Genomic DNA, 21,021 nt, shown 5'->3' on the forward strand with positions numbered 1-21,021 from the left:
GGACCGGAGACTCTCATGGCCGGGGTGGAGGGTGTTGTGTGTCATCTGTAAAAATCGAGGTGTGCAGAAATGACTCGATTTGCCCCCGGTACCAGGTAACCCAAGTGGTCCCTAAAAGAGGCCGCAGGTGGACAGCTTACGAACTTTGGACAGGCAGTTTCGAATCCCAGCTCCACTACTTAGTACCTGGAATGATAAGTACGTCTCGGTCTCTGCTTCCCCTTCTGTGAAATGGGGGTAAGGCTTCCTTCACAGGAACGTTGTTGAAACTAAAACCCTGAAGGCACAAGTAAAGCTCCGAGCCCTGCTATGAGTCATGACACCCACCCGCTGCAGATGTGGTGCTTGCCCTGGGAGCTGGTTTGATGACGTAAGAAGGTAAGTACATTGGTTGCCGAGAGCCTGGGGCATGGCAATTGTTCATGCTCTTCCCTACGGAGAATAATGGTTCATCCATCCAATATGAAGTGGGCAGCTGCTCGGGGGCCAAGGGCCGGTCGAGGCTGAGGTTCGGTAGTGGCCATGACAGACATGGCCTGCACACACCCGTGGCGTCTGAATCACCCAGTGGGCTTGTCGTTTTTCCGCTTTGTTTTTAGGGCCACACCCGTGACATAGAGACGTTCCCAGGCTTGGGGTCGCCTCAGAGCTGCAGCTGCCGACCTACACCACAGCCGCAGCAATGCCAGAGCCAAGCCACATCTGTGACCTACACCGCAGCTGATGGCAGTGCTGGACACTCAACCCACTGAATGGGGCCAGGGATCAAACCCACATCCTCATGGATACTAGTTGGGTTCGTTACTGCTGAGCCGCCGCAGCAACTTCCCAGTGGGCAGCTGGTTAAAACACAGGTCACTGGACCCACCACAGAGCTTTTGACTCCAAGGTCCAGGGTGGGGCTGAGAAGTGCATTTTGTTTTGTTTTGTTTTGTTTTGTTTTTAGTCTTTTGTCTTTAGTCCTTTTAGGGCTGCACCCTCGGCATATGGAGGTTCCCAGGCTAGGGGTCTAATTGGAGCTGTAGCCGCCGGCCTATGCCAGAGCCACTGCAACGCCAGATCACAGCCGCGTCTGCAACCTACATCAAAGCTCACGGCAACGCCGGATCGTTAACCCACTGAGCAAGGGCAGGGACCGAACCCACAACCTCATGGTTCCAAGTCAGATTTGTTTCTGCTGCACCACAACGGCAACTCCAAGAATGTGCATTTTTAAGTTCCCAGGCGATGCCAAAGCTCCCCACTGGGAGACCAACTTTGAGACCCATGGATCTAGTAGAACCAGTTTACCTGTGTCTCCTTGGACTGACAGCTCTACACCCACCCGGGCGGGGGAGCAGAGGGCAGGTAATGAGGACGGGGCTGGCAGAGAAAATGCAGGGCCCCACTGGACGAGGACACAAGCCTGGGACCCAGTCCTGCTGCATCCGCCCGCCCCCCACCCCCCGGACAGAGGTGCCACCCCCAACTGTTCCTTAGCCCTGGAGCAGAGAGCATCCACCAGCCCAGCAGGTAAGAGTCACTTCCATCCACAAAGGTGGGGACCAGCATCTTTCCCAAGTGGGAAGACACCCAGGAGCTTGCTATTTCCAGCAATTCTCAGGCAGATCTCTGCTTCCACCCCGTGAACTGTCTCCAGCCCGCGTGGTCTGCCCAGCGCAGCAGCGGAGAGAGCAGAGCTGCCCAGCAGGAGGCCCATCAAGGACTCCAGGCAGTGCCCTCCCTGCTTCCCTCGCTGCCCCGCCTCCTCACACCACTTTGTTTGCTGACAACAAACAGAGCCCTCAATTCCACTGAGCCAGGGCCAGGGAGAGAGAAGCATTTTGCTGTGTAATAGCCATCATGGCCACCATCTGTTGAGTCAGGCACCTGCTACAAGCTTTAGGGATCCTCACTCGCACCTATGTGGCCAATACTTCTAATGTTCCCATTTTACAGAAGAGGAAACTGAGGGCCAGAGAGGTCAAGAGAGCCTGGATTGAATATATATGGTGGTCAGATGCCAAAGACCATGCTCAGCACAGGAGGCAGGGGTTTACTGGTGAGAACAAGCCAGGACACCAAGCAGAGAAGGATCTGGGTGCAGGCAGAGGATGGCACTGATGGAAACTTCTAGATGAATAGGATAAAGTCAGTCCCCTGTCCCACAGGGGTATCTCCCCAGTGTAACGACTGAGAATAAAGCTCAGATGCTGCAAAGATTCTGTCCCCATGTTGGACACTGTCTGGTGCCCCAGACAGCAGGCTGAGAACGCACCAGGCTCTTATCAATCTTCCCTCACCCCACACCCAGGTAGGTTCAGTGAAGCGACTGTCTTTTCAGGCCATGATAGGCAGGTGGTTCTGGCTTAGAGGGTTTCCAGGAGCTTCCATCAATCAGGAAGCCTTGGAGTTCCCGTCATGGCTCAGTGGTTAACAAATCCGACTAGGAACCATGAGGTTGCGGGTTCGATCCCTGGCCTTGCTCAGAGAGTAGGGATCCAGCGTTCTGGTGAGCTGTGGTGTAGGTTGCAGACGCGGCTTGGATTCTGCATTGCTGTGGCTGTGGCATAGGCCGGTGGCTACAGCTCTGATTCAACCCCTAGCCTGGGAACCTCCATATGCTGTGGCAGCAGCCCAAGAAATGGCAAAAAGACAAAAACAAACGAAAAATCAGGCAGCCTCTCAGCACCTTTGGAGTCAGAGCCTGTTTCTGGACTGACCCGCAACTCCTCCCAGGGCTGTGGGAGGCGCACCTGAACATGACCCCTGAGCTCCAAGACGAGGAGCTGCAATTCCACAGCCCCCCCCCTCAACTGACCACCCCCACAACTGTCTTATCTTCCCATAAGCCACCTCCACTCTTTTATTTCTTTTCTTTTTGGGTTTTGGGGTTTTGTTTTTTTTTTCTGTCTTTTTAGGGCCGTGCCCACAGTATATGGAGGTTCCCAGGCTAGGGGTCAAATTAGAGCTGTAATTTCTGGTCTACACCGCAGCCACAGCGATGCCAGATCCGAGCCACATCTGCAAACTACACCACAGCTCACAACAACACTGGATCCTTCACCACTGACTGAGACCAAGGATCAAACCCACGTGCTCATGGAGACTAGTCAGATTCATTTCCCCTGAGCCATGACAGGAACTCCTGCTTCCTTTCTTTCTTTTCTTTTCTTTCTTTCTTTCTTTCTTTCTTTCTTTCTTTCTTTCTTTCTTTCTTTCTTTCTTTCTTTCTTTCCTTCTTTCGTTCTTTCTTTCTTTCTTTCCTTTCTCTCTTTCTCTCTTTCTTTCTCTTTCTTTCTTTCTTTCTTTCTTTCTTTTCTTTCTCTCTTTCTTTCTCTCTTTCTCTCTTTCTCTTTCTTTCTTTCTTTCTTTCTTTCTGTATTAAATTATAGTTGATTGTGCCAATTTCTGCCGTACAGCATAGTGACTCAGTTATACATATATATACATTCTTTTTTAATATTCTCTTCCATCACGGTCTATCCCAAGAGACTGGATATAGTTCCCTGAGCTGTACAGCAGGACCTCATTACTTATCCATCCTAAATGGAATAGTTTGCATCTACTAACCCAAACTCCCCGTCCATCCCACTCCCTCCCCCGGCCCCCTTTGCAACCACAAGTCTGTTCTCCACATCTGCAAGTCTGTTTCTGTTTTGTAGATAGGTTTGTTTGTGCCATATTTTAGATTCCACGTATGGCTGATATCACATGGTATCTCTTTCTGACTTACTTCACTTAGCATGAGAATCTCTAGTTGCATCCATGTTGATGCAAATGGCATTATTCTGTTCATTTTATGGCTGAGTAGTATTCCATTGCGTATTGTACCACATCTTCTTAATCCATTCATCTGTTGATGGACATTGAGGTTGTTTCCATGTCTTGGCTGTTGTGAATAATGCTGCAATGAACATAGGGGTGCATGTATCGTTTTTTTTGGGTTTTTTTTTTTTTTTGCTATTTCTTTGGGCCGCTCCCACGGCATATGGAGGTTCCCAGGCTAGGGGTTGAATCGGAGCTGTAGCCACCGGCCTACGCCAAAGCCACAGCAACGCGGGATCCGAGCCGCGTCTGCAACCTACACCACAGCTCACGGCAACGCCAGATCGTTAACCCACTGAGCAAGAGCAGGGACCGAACCCGCAACCTCATGGTTCCTAGTCGGATTCATTAACCACTGCGCCACGACGGGAACTCCGCATGTATCTTTTTCAAGCAAAGTTTTGTCTGGATATTTGCCCAGGAGTCGAATTGCTGGATCATCATATTTAGTTTTCTGAGGAACCTCCATACTGGTCTCCACAGTGGTTGTACCAATTTACATTCCCGCCATCAGTGAAGGAGGGTTCCCTTTTCTCCACACCCTCTCCAGCATTTGTTATCTGTAGACTTATTAATGATGGCCATTCTGACCCATGTGAGCTGGTACCTCATTGTAGTTTTGATTTGCATTTCTTTAATAATTCATGATGTTGAGCATTTTTTCATATGCCCACTGGCCATCCTTATGTCTTCTTTGGAGAAATGTATGTTTAGATCTTCTGCCCATTTTTCGACTGAACCATTTAGTTTTTTGCTGTTGAGTTGTATATATTGTTTGTGTATTTTGGAGATTAAGCCTTTGTCAGTTGCATCATTTGCAACTATTTTCTTCCATTCTGTAGGTTGACTTTTCGGGTTTTTTATGGCTTCCTTTGCTGTGCGAATAGCTTTTAAGTTTGATTAGGCCCCATTTATTTATTTTTGTTTTTATTTCTGTCACCTTGAGAAACTGACTTAAGAAAACATTTATACAGTTTTATACAGTTTTGTACAGTTTATGTCAGAGAATGTTTTGCCTGTGTTCTCTTCTACGAGTTTTTTGGTATCATGCCTTATGTTTAAGTCTTTAAGCTATTTTGAGTTTATTTTTGGGCTTGGAGTGAGGGTGTTCTAATGTCATTGATTTACATGCAGCTGTCCAGTTTTCCCAGCACCCCTGGCTAAAGAGACTGTCTTTTATCCCCATTTTTTTCTTGCCTCCTTTGTCGAAGATTCATTGACCATAGCTGTCTGGGTTTACTTCTGGGCTCTTTTTTCTTTATTTTTTTAATTGTTGTAAAATACACATGGCGTAAATTAACCATGGTGACAATTTTTACGTGTATGGTCCTGTGGCGTTAAGTACCTTCCCCTTGTTGGGCAGCCATGGCCACCATCTCCAGAACTTTTTCATCATTGCAGAGCCAACTCTGTCCCCACTAAACACTACCTCTCCATTCCTCCCACCCCCACCCCTGGCATCCAGCATCCTACTTTCTGTCTCTATAAACTTGCCTACCCTAGGTACCTCGTATACCTGGAATCATACAGTATTTGCTCTTTTGTATCTAGTTTCGTTCACTTAGCTTGGGGTTTGCAAGGTCCATCCATGTTGTATAACCTGTGTCAGAATTTCATTCCACTTTATGGCTGAATGATATTCCGCTGGGTAGGTAGATCACATGGTTTATGCATTCCTCCGTTGGTGGACATTTAGATTATTTCCCCCTTTTGGTCATTGTGAGTAATGCGGCTAGGGACAATGATATGCAAGTATCCGTTTGAGACCCTGCTTTTAATTCTTTTGAGTATAGTCCTAGAAGTGGGATTGCTGGATTATGTGGTAGATCTACATTTAACTTTTTAAGGGATCACCACTGTTTTTCACCAAGGTTGCCCCATTTTCCATTGCCGGCAACAGTGCACGAGGCTCTGCCTTTCCTTCTAAAGCAGGATGCTGTCCTCCTGCATCTCTCTGCACCATGTGGCTCATGGCATGGGGAACAGCAGTCACCCAGGGCTGTTCCCTCGATGGCTGGAACCCCACTGGCCTCGGTGCCAGCCTCCCGAGCACACGCTCAATCTGTGCAGTCACATAAGGCCCCAAGCTTATTTTCAGTTTCTGCTGTCACTGTCTCAAAATTCTTGATAATGTTGAGCAGGGGGCCCCACATTTTCTTATTGCATTGGGCCCTGCAAATTATGCAGCTGGTCCTTGCTGGCCTGGCTCTTCTTTCTGGATGCAGATTCTGTAAGTGTGGCCAGATCTACAGTCAAGGGTTGGCAGTGAAGTTCCTCAAACTCTGCTGCGGGACAGCCCGGGGGCACCTGTCATCCTGGCCCCACTGCCAACCCTTCTATGCCATGGGAGAACTGGCTAAATAGAGAGTCTTCTCTTTGTGTTCCCCAGAGGTGCCCGGTGTGGGAGCAGGGGGATGGGAAGTTCTAGGGAGCAGGAGGAACCCACCCGCACCCCACTGCTAACATAGGACTCTCTTTGATCTGTTCACTCTATTTGGTTCCACAGCAGGAAGGAAGCCCAGAGCCCTGGAAACTGACCAGTCTGGATCCTCCACCCCAGGCCACCCCAGGCCTGCACTCTGCCTCCAGGGGAGAAGAAGCTTCCGGCATAAGGGGAGCAGGTGGAGGGCCACACCGTGGGAGGAGAGCCCCAGGCAAAACCACAAATGCACTGGAGGGGCCCTTGCCAGGGGAGCTGGACCCCATATGCACACGTATGCACACACGCCCACACGCACACACTCACTCACACTAGCGCACACAGACACAGGAAGATCCAATTGTTTACAAAATATGTGTGACCAGTTGGTTCAAACTGCTCATCTGAAGGGCCAGCAAAGGGTCTTCTGCCCACGGGAGGGATGAGACTAAAGGAAAACCTGGCACTGGCCTTGCCCAGACCATCTGGGGAGAAGGACCCTGCCAGGCAGACATCGGCAGGGCCCCTGGCTGGGCTGTCCCCTGCAGAGAAGGGCCTCAGTGTTCCAGTCTCCTCGTCCCTGTCCCTTCCCCAGTAGCTGGCTCTTCAGATGGCAGGGGCTCTGACCTGTACACGCCCAGCCCCACCCCCCAGGCTGCCCTGTGCAGAAAGCAAGGAAGATCGTGGTGGCCCCATCAGGACGGGTGGGGTGGGGGCTCGTGGGGGGAGGTGGGTGGGAGCTGGAAGAACCCTGGGAGACCCAGACAAGCTGCCCCCACGGCCTCACCGAGACAGACCGAGCTCTGAGCTCTTTGATGCAGACCGCAGGACGCCTGCAGCTTCCTCAGTGCCAATTACGGAGAAATAATTCAGCGTGCTCACCCCCTGCCTCTCAGCAGACACTCTTTGGGGACATTTTAAATCTGACTGTACCTGCTGAGCAGCTGACAAGTGAAGCCTTCCCTCCCGACTGCCTGCCTGCCGTCTCCTCCACCTCTCTGCCCAGGCTCTTTCCTGGGGAAGAGAGGACCTCAAGCTGGGGGTGGTCAGCCCTGCCCCCAGAGCAGGGCCTGCTCCCATCAGCGCACATGCTGCCCCCGGGCTCTGCCTCAAGATAAGGTGCAGCTGAGCCCAGTTCCCTAGGGTCCATCCCCCCACCCTGCCCTCGGCTCCTTCAGGGGGAGGGGGGAAGGGAGGGGGGGAGGAGGGGGAGAGGGAGGGGGGAGGAGGGGGGGAGGGAGGGGGGGAGGAGGGAGGGGGGAGGGATACAGGAAGGGAGAAGATGGAGGGATGGAAGGTTGGACAGATGGATGGAAAAATGAGTGAATGGGAGTTCACGTTGTGGCTCAGTTGTTAACGAGCCCAGCTAGCATCCATAAGGACACAGATTCGATCCCTGGCCCCCCTCAGTGGGTTAAGGATCCAGCGTTGCCCTGAGCTGTGGTGTGAGTCACGGAGACAGCTCGAATCTGGCGTTGCTGTGGCTGTGGCGTAGGCCGGCGGCTGCAGCTCTGATTCGACCCCTAACCTGGGAATTTTCTTCAGGTGCCCCCCCCCCGCAAAAAAAAGAATTTCTAAAAATACATAAATAAATAACAGGTTGAACCAGTGGTGCCCCAGGTCGGTCCCGAAGGTGGTGACTTTCTAGTGTCTCTTCTCCAAGCTCCAGGATAAGAGCCGGCCTGGGATCGGTGTCAGCTGCCGGGTCCGAGGGCTAAGCCGGGCTCAGGCGCAGGAAGACCAGGAGGACAAGTGCTGCACGAGCCCCGGTTCACGGTCTCTGAAAGAGCCAGGGATGGGCGCCCTGCACAACCAGGAACAGACCCCAAAGCTGGCCTCTCCCGCTCTGCCGGCCTTCCCAGTCTAAACAGGTAAGTCCTAAGTTCCTCCCACAGGCAAGCAGCTGCTGTCATCTGCATGGTTGGCCTCGCAGGTCCCCTTGGGGCAGGAACTGTCTTTGTTTAGGAAAATTCTTTTTCCTTTTTTAGGGCCACTCCCGCGGCACATGGAGGTTCCCAGGCTAGAGGTCGAATCGAAGCAGCAGCTGCTGGCCTACACCACAGCCACGGCAACGCGGGATCTTTAACCCAGTGCGGGAAGCCAGGGGTCAAACCTGCATCCTCATAGATACTAGTTGGGTTCTTAACCCACTGAGCCACAGCAGGAACTCCTAGGAAAATACTTTTCAAGGCTGATTGTGGATGATCCAGAGAACACAGTCTAACCAGAGGCCAAGGCCACAAAAGAGACAGAAATGAATAGGAATTTAGAGGAAGGAAGACAGGTCAGACCGTGACACCAGAGAGACGGGGTGAGGCGGGCGGTCCCTGAGAGAAGCCACCCCTGCCCCTCCGTGGCCACACATCCCACGGGGGTCCGGAGGACTGGCCTGTCTTGTTCCCTGTGATGCTCTTTGCGCCAGAGGGATGTAAGCAGCTCCTACCCTACCCTCCACCACCACGGCATTGCCTGCGCACACACACACACACACACACACACATGCACACACCTTGTGGAGGTGGACGTGGGGGAAGAGGGGCCGAACGGCACAGCTGAGTCTCTGTGGTTCGGAATCTCAGGTATGGAAGCGATATTCACCCCCCCAACATGGAGTCAGCTCAGCCAAAGCAGGTCCCCTGAGCCAGAGAGGCAGCTCTCCAGGGCTTTGCAGAAACCTCAGCAAAGACCTCAGCCTTTCCCAGGACACCTCAGTGGACTTTGCAGGCTCCCCTCCCAGATCTGAGGAGCATGGAACCGAAGCTGGGGTGACCACCCCTCCCAGTGTCCCCACAAATAAGGGATTTCCCACAATGCAGGACTTTTGGTGCCAAAGCTGGGAAACGTCCTGGGCACACCGGGAAGGGTTGCTCACCCCAGACAGCCAACATCCTGGTCGCACGGGCCACACTGGATGCTAGACTAGGTCCCCTCACCCTTTGCCTCAGTCACAACACCAGGAGGCAGGAGTATTCCTCCCACTTCGCTGATGAGGAAACTGAGGCTGGAAGCGGATAAGCCACAGCCAGCGAGTAGCCGAGCAAGGCTTTGAAGCCTAGTCCCCTGCTCTTTTTTGTGTGCGTTTTTGTTTGTTTATTTGTTTGTTTTTTAGGACTGTACCAGTGGCATATGGAGGTTCCCAGGCTAGGGGTCAAATCATAGCTACAGCTGCCGGCCTACACCACAGCCACAGCAAAGCCAGATCCAAGCCACATCTGTAGCCTACACCTCAGCTCACGGCAACACTGGATCCTTAACCCACTGAGTGAGGCCAGGGATTGAACCCATATCCTCATGGACATTAGTTGGGTTCCTAACCCGCTGAGCCACAATGGGAATGCCCAATTTTTTCTTTTTTTTTTTTTTTTTTGGTCTTTTTAGGACTGTACCAGTGGCACACGGAGGTTCCCAAGCAAGGGGTCCAATTGGAGCTACAGCTGCTGCCCTTTGCCACAGCCACAGCCACACTGGATCCGAGCCTCTCTGTGACCTACACCACAGTTCATGGCAATGCCAGATCCTAAACCCACTGAGCAAGGCCAGGGATCGAACCCACAACCTCATGGATACTATTCAGGTTCATTACCACTGAGCCACGATGGGAAGTCCCCCAGTCCCCTGCTCTTAAGCTGTGTGCTCACCTGCACGGTCCCCTGAGGATGCTCAACTTGTCAAAAACTGAGGTCAGCATCCTCAAGCAGCTTTACTCCAGGCCCTGGTCCAGCCCCGCTTCCTGCCAGTGGCTTTGCCTCCCTTGGGCCCCCTGGCTGTGGGTCCCTTCAGGCCTCTGCCAGCCCCACCCTTCAGCCCAGCAGAACCTTCTGGAACTCCACCACACACCCTCCTCTGGAGTCAGAAGAAACAAAAATGTCCCCTCCTTCCTGCCCTGGTTCTTTAATCAGCGCCCCCTCCCCGCTGTGTTCCCCATCATGCCCCCTGCCCCACCTGAGGGCAGCCCCTCCTCGTCTCCTAGGACAGAAAGCAGTATTTCCCGCCCAGCCCAGGGATTTCCAAGCTGGGAATTCAAACAGCTCAGCATGGAATAGGCTCCAACAGAGTCAGCTAATGGAAATAACAAGATGATAAATTATTCCAGGGAAGAGCGATTTTCCTTATACCCTGCTTGACTCAGAAAACACTGTGATCGCAGTAGAAATTGGAGGTGTCAGAGCTAGTAGCTGAGAAATGAAAGCATTCTGCTTGCTGCCATCAGCCCAGCCCTGGGGGTGAGAGAGCGTGAGGTCCATCCCTGGCCGGGCGCACAGCTGGCCCCAAGCAGGCGTGCCCTCCCTGGAAGCCCCAGGCGGGAGGACCTGCCACCAGCTGGCTGAAGAGTCTGGGGAGTCAAGGGCAGAAGGCCCAGGCCCTGGAGTCAAACAAAACCGTGTTCTCTTTTCAGCTCTGGCACCTGCTGGCTGTGTGACCTTAGGCAGGTACCTTAACCTCTCTGAGACTCAGTCTCCCGGAGCTGGCGATAGTGAGGATTACATGAATATGGCACCTCCTCTGAGTGGTGCCTGTTTCATGATAACAGCAGTAAATGCCCTGACTCGCCCGCTCTCTCTGGCTGTGCCCACTCCACAGGATCACTGCGGGGACAGAATAGCTACCGGGCTCGGGGTGTGAGCTCCAGCAGGGGAGGATCGGAACTGCAATGGGACCCACGACCCGGGACCATCTGGGGTACCAGGCCTGTGCCGGAAGGCAGCTCCCCCAGGTAAGCTCCTGCCCCTGCACAGCCCTGCTAACTCTGGGGGTACCAGTCTGGCCCCCACCTCCCACCCGCCCAGGGACTCACCCCATGGTCTTCTCCACTCTCTCTGCAGCTTCCGTACAACTGAAATTCACCCTTGCCTGTTTGGTTGGTTTTATGCTTGCTTTTTAGACAGTTTTATGGAAAACTTCTTTTTCTTTTTCTTTTTTATTTTAGAGCCAAACCTGTAGCATATGGAGGTTCCCAGCCTAAGGGTCAAATCAGAGCTGCAGCTGCCGGCCTCCACCGCAACCACCAGATCTGAGCCACATCTGCAACCTACACCACAGCTCATGGCAACGCCAGATCCATAACCCACTGAGCGGGGCCAAGGATGGAGATTAGTCAGTTTCACTACCACTGAGGCCTGATGGGAACTCCTTACGGAAATCTTTCTGAGCGGCATTAGGGACACCTTTTTCTTCCATATCAACATGTAAGTGGTAAACTTTGACCACCCAGAGTGCTGTGAAATAAGGGAACCTCTGGCTCCCCAGCTCTGAACGGCCCCAGGCTCTTGGGCTGCTGCCTTCCCCTAAAGGCTCTGGTCCACAGACCAGCCCCAGACAGCCCTCCCAGCCTCCTGCCCAGGGCCCCTGAGGGCACCGTGTTCCCTGGTGGGAAGGAGATAAACAAGCTGGACCAAACCATTGTTCTGAATTTCCGTCAAGGCCAAAGCTTGGACTCAGAGCTGAGCTCTGCTCTAAAGACATTTTTTTTTTTTTTTTTTTTTTTTTTTACTGTTCAGAGGCCTTTGATTCCTTCACTTCCCAGACACTGGCTGAGTTCCCAGGTTGAAGTTGCCTTGAAGCTTGACGACTAAAGAAGAAGAAAAAAATTGTCCTCTATTTTGTCGTTAACTCAATCCAGAGTCTGGACTGGTAGCATAAAGATTTCAAACATCCTGGATAGGACTGCCTCGGCTAGACGATTGTGGCAAATACAGATGTGAACCAGAGAGGACAGATACAGGAGCAGGATCCCAGTTCCAGGCTGAGGTAGGCCAGTGCTGGGTCCCCCCAAAGAGGCCCAAACTTTCAGGGGTCTATAAACCAGAAATAAATCCCCCCCCAGGTTTGGGGGGCTGGCAGGCAGCACTGCTCACATTTTTATCTTGCCAAGTAAAAATATAAAATGCTAACTGTCCTAGGAGATCACTCTCATTTCAGAAAAGAAAGGAAAAAAGAATCCATAAAGAGACCATCTTTGTTTGTTTGTTTGTTTGTTTTTGTCTTTTTAGGGCCACACCCACAGCGTACAGAGGTTCCCAGGCTAGGGGTCGAATCGGAGCTGTTGCCGCCAGCCTACACCACAGCCACAGCCACGCAAGATCAGAGCCGCATCTTCAACCTACACCACAGCTCACGGCTACGCCGGATCCTTAACCCACTGAGCGAGGCCAGGGATCGAACCCACAACCTCATGGTTCCTAGTCGGATTCATTTCCGCTGCGCCATGGCGGGAACTCCACCATCTTTTTTGTATTAAGGGACTTGAACTTTGTGAAAAAGTTATGACATCGTCCTCTGTTTTCACCATTCGGCCGCAGGGTAGAACCCTCATCACAAAGCTGACCCCTTTTACAAACCGGCAACCAGGACGGAGGCTTGGGGTCTGGAAGCCAGAACTCCTGGGATCGGGGTTCAAGGCAGCTGCTGTGCTGTTGCATGGCCTGGGGCCAGGTATTCCTGGGGCCGAGAGGAGCAGACACACAGCCGGGACGGCATCCAGGGCCCGCCTCTCGGTAGCCGCCCGAGGCCCCTGCGCCTCGGGTTCCAAAGGGCAGTGGTGGCCGCGCACACCTCCTAGACCTGCGTTGAGGCCCATGACTGGCGCACGGCACGTGGCCCCTCGGCGTTTGCTCGCGCCTCCTGCACGCGGCTCCCGCGCCCCTTGCAGGTCTGGGGAGAGTCACAGGAGTCCAGGGACGGGAATGATCTTTGGGGACAGGAAGCATCTAGGCCAGTGAGCGGAGACACAGTGGATTTGACTCCTGGCAACACAGGAGCCGGGCTGGCCCTGTGGCTCCAGCAGCTCCATGAAGTCCCCAGAGATCACAGGCAGCCTGGTTCCCTGGAGCTGAGACTTTATTTAGCAAAGGCCCTCAGAGGCCCCAGGGCCGGAGAGGGGGCTGTGGGGACAGAGACCCAGCCCCCAGCAGGCAGGACCCTGCCCCATGCATCTCCCAGGGCCTGGACCCTAGCAGAGGGGTCAGTGAAGGACCTGGCAAGGTTGGACCCCCCGCCGACTCCCACCACACACACACACACACACACACACACAATCGCAGACATTGCCTTCATTCTGAGCACAGAGGACCTCTGAATACTGACTCTGTTCAGGTGATCGTGTGTGTAGCTGGGCATGTGCACCTCGGTGTGAGTGTGGGCAGGTGTGTGCATGCACCACTCTGAGCATGCGCAGGTGTGTCATTGTGTTTGCAGGTACACTCATGAGCAGAAAAGAATTTAGACGTCGGTTCTGACATCTCTGCCTCTCCCGTTCCACCCAGGCACCCCCTGCTCTCCCTCTCTTTTGCCGGAGGACGGGAGGCACACAGGCCTGGGCCGAGTCCCCGCTCTGCTGGTTCCCACCCCAGGGGTGCCGAGCGCATCCCTTGGCCCCTCTGAGCCCCAGTGGCTCATCCGTGGGATGAAAGTCTTTGCCTGACATAGCGCAGATTCAGAGCGGGATTGTTCTGTAGGCTCTGGGGTCAGGCAACTGGGTTCATGGCCTCTTCCATTGGTTTCTAGAAGAGTGACCTTGGGCAGTTTCTCACCTGCTCTGGACTCCCAGAGGCACAGCCAGGGTTAAATGAGTGACAGAGGTAACACTCTTAGAACACATGGCACGTAGTAGGAGTTTTATAGAGAGCAGTTATTAAGATGTGTATCAAAAGGAGTTCCCGTTTTGGCTCAGTGAAAATGAAACCGACTAGCATCCATGAGGATGCAGGTTCGATCCCTGGCCTCGCTCAGTGGATTAAGGATCTGGTGTTGCCACGAGCTGTGAGTAAGTCGCAGACACAGCTTGGATCTGGTGTTGCTGTGGCTGTGTTCTAGGCTGGCAACTGCAGCTCTGATTCAACCCCTAGCCTGGGAACCTCCATATGCTGCAATGTCAGCCTTAAAAGGGAGAAAAAAAAAAAGTGTATCAAAAGGCATTTAGGAGTCCCCTCTGTGGCACAGTGGGTTAAGAACCTGACTGCAGCAGCTCAAATCCCTGTGGAGGTACAGGTTCCATCCCCAACCCCACACAATGGGTTAGAGGATCCTGGGTCACCGCAGCTGTGGCATAGGTTGCAGCTGTGGCTCAGATTCAATCTCTGGCCAGGAAACATCCACATGCTGCAGGTGCAGCCATTGGAAAAAAAGAAAAGCAAAAGCATTTGGAGAAAAAGAAAGCAAGAAAGCATTTAGACTTTGGGGGAGGGATAGAAATGTTCTAAAATCAGACGGTGCTGATGGTGGCACAACTCCGTAAATTTACTCGAAACCATTAAATCGTCCACTTGAAACGGTTGAATTTTATGGTGTATAAATTATACCTCAGTAAAGCTGTTTTTCTGGTAAAGCATTTAGAGTGGAGTGAAAAAGCAAGTTGCAAGATAACACACGCAGTATCGATGCCCCTCGTAGAACGTTTTAAACTTTAGAACAGCATCTAATACAAGTCTGCATGGTAAAAACATCCAGCAGAACCTGGAATCATAGGTCGTGATTCTGCTTGACTGCTGGGTGGAGGGGACTCAGGAAGGGAAATATTTATCTGGAATGTTTTATTTTGTTGATAGATTTAAAAGACCAGGAAACCTAGGCAACAGTGCCATAAAGATCAGCACACACGGGGGCAGGGGGAGCGTGGAATGAGAAAGAGACTTCAAGGGCAGCCCAGGGGTGGGGTTCCTAACTTCCTGCTTGACGACCCCTGTGAGGCCGCCGTGGTGATTCTGCTGGTGTTTGCTTTATAACTACTCGTTACAGGGGCATCTGTGTTTTACACAGTTTTCTGTGTTATGATTCACATGCTTTAAGGTAAAAAAACAAAACCTCAGGAGTTCCCACTGTGGCTCAGTAACAACAACCCCGACTAGTATCCATGAGGATGTGGGTTCGATCCCTGGCCTCACTCAGTGGGTTAAGGATCCGGCATTGCCTTGAGCTGTGGTGTAGGTCAGGTGAGGCAAGGATCTGCTGCTGTGGCTGTGGTGTAGGCCGGCAGCTGCAGCTCCGGTTCGACCCCCAGCCTGGGAACTTCCATATGCCACTGGTACAGTCCTAAAAAAAAAGACAGGAAAAAAAAAAAAAAAAACTCAAAAAAAGATGAAAATATTCATTTCGGTGGGGATGTTTTGGGGTTTGCTCTGTCAACCTCTATGCTCTCAGGTATTGAAATTCCAAATAATTAAACACAGGAATGACCTGCCTTGCAGGATGGGGCAAAAGTGGTATCAGGTAACTGGCCACCCACTGAAGTGCCTGGGGATGGGTGGGGGGGTACTGGGGTTGCCTTGGCTGAAGCAGCCCCTCTGCCCGCCCCCCAGGCTCCCAGACATCCAGAGCAGCAGGCAGACGTTCGATGGCAGAGCCCCAGCCAGCCTCCCTGATTTACCAGGCTCTCCACGTCTCCGGCTGATGGATGGCCCTCCCCTGCCCCCCCCCCCAAATGCTGCTCTCTCCAAGGCCACCGCCTGCCTGGGGTGGGAGCTGGTGCGGGCAGGGCGGAGCTGAGTGGGCTGGAGAGGCCCCTGCTGGCCTTGCTCCCACGTCTTCCACAGCTTCCCTGCCTATAACCCCGAGTTTCTCCCCCACAGCCTCGCTGGCCCGGCTGCCAACATGCTTGATTCTTTCCTTCAAGCCCTGTGAACTGAGGGCCCCAGCCTGGGCCCGGCACTGTGCTGGCTCCCTGCCTGCAAGGAGCTCGCAGGCAATAAACAATTGACAGGATCTGAACACAGCTGCTTCGTTCGGGTTGTCAGGCCGAAGAGGTGGCCTTGAGCTGAGATCTAAAAGCTGAGAGTGACACCACCCCCGCCCCCATGATTTGGTGCAAGGACATTTTAGAGGAGTTGCTGGCTCGTGCAAAGGCCCTGAGGCAGACCCAGGCTTGTCTCAATGGGCCTGGGCAGGGAAGGGCAGGATGAGGGAAAGGAAATGGATCCCTCTTCTGGATTAAGTACCTTCTGCCAAAGCCCTGTGGGAAGGGTCAAGGTACAGGCCCCACCAGGACCACCAGAAGCCAGCTAGGAAAACCCCTCTGGCCCAACTGGGATGTGCTTCAATCCCTGGGCTGGAGCCTGTTGTGCCCAAAGGATGCCAGATGGCCACAGAGGGTAGAACCACCCTCTTGACCCCCCAGACAGCGGCAGGCACAGAGCCACGAGCCCCAGCCCCACCTCAGAATCACTGAATGACCTTAGACGGGTCGGGTCACCTCTCTAGACCCAGGTTTCCCTGTTAGCAAAGATGTGCTCTGCTTGGGGAAGAAGGCTGGCCCCAGCTTCAGAACTCTGGGGTGGCGGGTGAGACCCAGGCTCACCCTGGTGAGTCCTGGGGATCTCCTCTGGGACTTCAGAGGCTCCTCAGCTTTGACCCCTCACCTTGAGAGTCACAAAGATGCAGCCATCCCTCCTGGTCCTCCAGAAACTCAGACAGACAGAGATGAGGTCACAGCAAGTGAGGTAAGTGCTCTAACGAGGCCCAGGCACAGCCACGAGGGGGCGTCATGGAAACGACACCGGGAAGAACCACACCTGAGCAGGGGGCGGGGCAGCCCAGGTGTGCAAGGTGGGTGGGGTGGGGGAGGGGAGGGCCGGCGGTGGAGGCGGAGCTGCCAGGCCCCCGATGGGCGTGCTGGGGCACAAGGCTGGCCGTGGGAGGGGAGAGTGGGTGAGCCGCAAGGACCCTTTGCTGTCCTGGAGTCTTTGACTCTAAATGCAGATGCAGCGAAGCACCCACGCTCTCGCCTGGGAGGCAGGGGAGCCCTAGGGTGGGTGGCCCCCAGAGCAGGGGTGGGGGTCGTGAGGCTCAGCAGAGCCATCAGGCCTCCTGCCTCCTCCCCTGTCGGGCCCCACCTCCCCTCTGAGCTCCAGCCGGCTCTGCTCACTCGACGGCTGCTCTGCCTGGACCCCTTCCTCCTTCCTCCACCGGCTCTGCCCACCGGCTCTTTCCCAGCATTCACGTCTCAGGACTGAGGCCGAGGCCTTGCCACCTGCCCTGGCCGGTGGCTACTAAGGACCTAGCGCTGGGGGTCACCACCCAGCTGTGGGGCAGGGAAGGCGAGGCTGCCCTGCTGCCAACCTGACTCAAACCCTGGGCTCCCCAAGGAAGGTAGGACGTGAACCCGACCCCTACGGTCTGGCCCTGCGCGGCAGTGTGGTCCCGAGGGCCATTGCCCTCTGATGGGGAGGGCTGGCCAGGGCTGGCTGATGCCATGAGGATGCTGAGCAAATCTCAGCCAGGCTCGACCCCTACCCAGCACACCTGCGGAGCTGTGCTCTGTCACCTTCAGCTTTAACGTGTGGCACACTTGGTCTCTTGATAGGGGTTGGGGGAATAGGAATGTCACAGCCCCGGGGGGTGACAACATGGAACACACCAGCATGTGAATTCTGGAGCCAGACCGCCTGGGCTCAAGAGTTAGCGCTGCCTCTTTCTGGTTATGAGACCCTGGGCAATTAACCTCATTTACTTAATGAAAACTATTTTATTGTCATAATAATATGTGGATTTCAATGTGCAGTAGAGAAATATAACCAGCACATCAATTCCCATCGCAAATATTACGGGTAGGACAAAGCTAACCTGAGTCTTTAAAGCATTTTTTAATGCAAGTGGATTTAAAGTAAATAACAAGGCAGGTCCCAGCTGAGAAGCTAGTTCATAAGTGATGGAAGCTGGAGAACGCCAGGTTGTAAGGTCTCGCCGGCTTGGTTGTGTTTTGGGCTTTTGCTGGAGACTTGGGACTCTCCAGAGGGTTTGGAGCAGGTGGAGCTGCAGGGACTAGCCGGTGAGAGTGTCGGCAGCAGTGGGGGAGCCTAACGGATGCTGCTGTGCCCCGTGGACAGGTCCTCCTTCTCTGGCGTCTGATCCCCGCGTCCTGCCTGGGCTGCAGATGTCATTTAGGAAGTAGCACGGCAGGGACCCGCCTGTGGCTGTGGTAAGTGGTGGCTGAAATGAAGCCGTGGTTGCTGGTGGATGGGTACCAGAGCGGGGCTGTCATGGTGGGCAAAGGCATCGGGAGCCGGGAGAGGGTCGTGGAGGGGCTGGTGGGTGCACCAGTGGGGACTGGGGCTCTGCATGTTAGCAGAGCCTCAAAGGGGGTTGAGGGGACTCCACTGCCTAGGGGAGGCCCCAGCTGGGCAGAATGCTGGTAGGTCTTCAGAGGTCTTGTTTGCAGAGAAACAGGGATCTCTGAGGCCTGGGGACAGGGACAGGCAGCTGTGGAAGGATGCACAGAGATGCGCAAGGCACCCAGGCCACCAGGTCAAGGCCACCAGAGTCTTGGTGAGGATTTAGGAAGTGCTCGGCCAAGGTGCGGACACAGGAGCTGGCCTCTCTGCCTTCTGGGGGGACTCTGGAAGTTACAGCTCCCCTCCAGTGGGGACCCCTGCCTGCTGGACCCAGGTCCTGGCTCCCAGCTGCCACCATCCCTGCTGGAGGGCCAGGATTAGGACTTACCTTCAGGGGCTAGAGATTCAGAAAGCAACAACGTCTTAAATAATTATATTTTTGTTTCTGATTTGGCCACACCCAAGCGCATGGAGTTCCCGCGCCGGGGATCAGACCCGAGCTGCAGCTGTGACCTAAGCCGCAGCTGTGGCAATGCTGGATCCCTAACCCACTGTGCCAGGCTGGGGACTCAACCTGTGTCCCAGTGCTCCCAAGACACCACAGATCCCATTGTGCCACAACGGGAACTCCTAAATAATTATAATTTTTAATGGGTACAGTTAAACTTTTTTTTTATCATGGGCGTACTCTTCTCCTTACCTTTTTATTGTGGCAAAATAGACATAACATAAAATTTACCATTTTAACCATTTTTAAGTGTCTGATTCAGTGGGTTAAGTACTTTCACCGTGTAGAACAGTCATCACCGTGGTCCATTCCCAGAACTTCATCCCAAAAAGAAACTGTACCCATTGAATAAGAACCCTCGCTCTCCATGCCCAAGCCTCCATAACCTCTGTGCTACTCTCTGTCTCTACAAATCTCTTCGTTTGCTTTTTGTGTTTTGTTTTGTTTTGTTTTTTCGGTCTTTTTATTTAGGGCCGCACCCTCGGCACACAGAAGTTCCCAGGCTAGAGGCCTAATCAGAGCTGTAGACACCTGCCTACACACAGCCACAGCAATGCGGGATCCGAGCCTCGTCTGCGACCTATACCACAGCTCACGGCAATGCCGGATCCTTAACCCACTGATCAAGGCCAGGGATCGAACCCACAACCTCATGGTTCCTCGTCGGATTCATTTCTGCTGCCCCACGATGGGAACTCCACAAATTTCTTTTCTGATGGGAATACATGCATCTAGTATAAACGCACGGAGCAGGAAAAACTCCCTGAACCCTAGTTCCCTTCACAGAAGAACTATTTTTATCAACTTCTTGTTTGTTCTTCCAGAGGTTTCTCAAGCATGTGTAATATACATGTGTATATGTATTTGGATTTATACAGGAAGGGGACACAGTGTTTTATGCCTCTTCCTTTTTATTAAATAATATATCTGCAATGAAAAAAATTTAGTATATCACAATATTCACATATCTTCCATCATATAATGGCCACAGAGTTGCCTTGTTTTTTTGTTTTTTGGGTTTTTTTGTCTTTTTAAGGCCACACCCATGGCATATGGAGGTTCCCAGGCTAGGGGTCAAATCAGAGCTGTAGCTGCCAGCCTACACCACAGGCACAGCAATGCAGGATCTGAGCCGCATCTGGGACCTACACCACAGCTCATGGCAACGACAGATCCTTAACCCACTGAGCAAAGTCAGGGATCAAGCCCATACCCTCATGGATCCTAGTCAGATTTGTTATTGCTGAGCCACAACGGGAACTCCCTGCCTTGTTCTTTTAATGGCTACATAATATTCCATTGGAAAGGTGAATTATACCATATCTAACATATCCTTTACTGATAGAAATGCTTCACTTTTGGAGTTCCTGTTGTGGTGCAGTGGTTAACGAATCCAACTAGGAACCATAAGGTTGCAGGTTCGATCCCTGGCCTTGCTCAGTGGGTTAAAGATCCAGCGTTGCCTTGAGCTGTGGTATAGGTCGCAGATGCTGCTCAGATCCCGCATTGCTGTGGCTCTGGCGTAGGCCGGGGAGACTATGGCTCCAATTAGACCCCTAGCCTGGGAACCTCCATATGCCGTGGGAGCAGCCCTAGAAAAGGCAAAAAGACAAAAAAAAAAAAAGAAAAAAAGAAATGCTTCACTTTTCAACATGCTACATTTATCTGTTGTCGATGAGGCCTACACTTTGTGGGAAAAAACACAAGAGCACCTCGTTAGTAAGAAGAACAAATTAAACAGAATGAAATGCCCTTTCATACCAATCAGACCAGCACAAATTCAGAAGTCAGGTGACATCAAGAGTGAATCAGGATGTGGAAGAACTGGAACCCTCAGACACGGCCGATAGGAACGGAAATAGTCATAACCACACATGGAGAGCCGCTTAGCAATATTGGGTCATGCTAAGGATACACAGGCCCTGCAGCCCAGCCGTTTCCTATCCGGGAAGTTGCAAAGGAACTCTCCCATGTGGGCCAGGGCCCAGGACATCCATAGCAAAGTGTGGGAATCAACCTAAATGTCCAACGATAGGACAGAGGAGAAACAAATTGTAATATAGTCACAGGATGGAATATTATACAGCAAGGAAAACAAATAAATTATAGCTACATGCTTCAGCAGGAATCAATCTCACAAACAATGGGAAGTGAAAAAATAAGTTGGATAAGGATGTACACGGTAGGATACCATTTATATAAAGTTTTAAAATGTGCAAGACAATATCATATACTGTTTCCGGATG

General features: G+C 52.7%; 1 long non-coding RNA gene across 1 annotated transcript; it reads left to right on the forward strand.

The window, feature by feature from the left end:
- Window positions 1-7,581: 7,581 nt before the first annotated feature.
- Window positions 7,582-12,192, forward strand: LOC146398301 (uncharacterized). Its single transcript, XR_014821672.1, has 3 exons — window positions 7,582-8,097; window positions 10,808-10,940; window positions 11,725-12,192. It is a non-coding gene; the product is annotated as an uncharacterized LOC146398301 (long non-coding RNA).
- The last annotated feature ends 8,829 nt before the right edge of the window (window positions 12,193-21,021 follow it).

Source organism: Sus scrofa, chromosome 12, assembly GCF_054392235.1.
Source record: "Sus scrofa isolate SSC_HxYL_T2T_F1_AM1 chromosome 12, Sscrofa_HxYL_maternal_Yorkshire_Landrace_v2.0, whole genome shotgun sequence".
NCBI lineage: Eukaryota > Metazoa > Chordata > Mammalia > Artiodactyla > Suidae > Sus > Sus scrofa.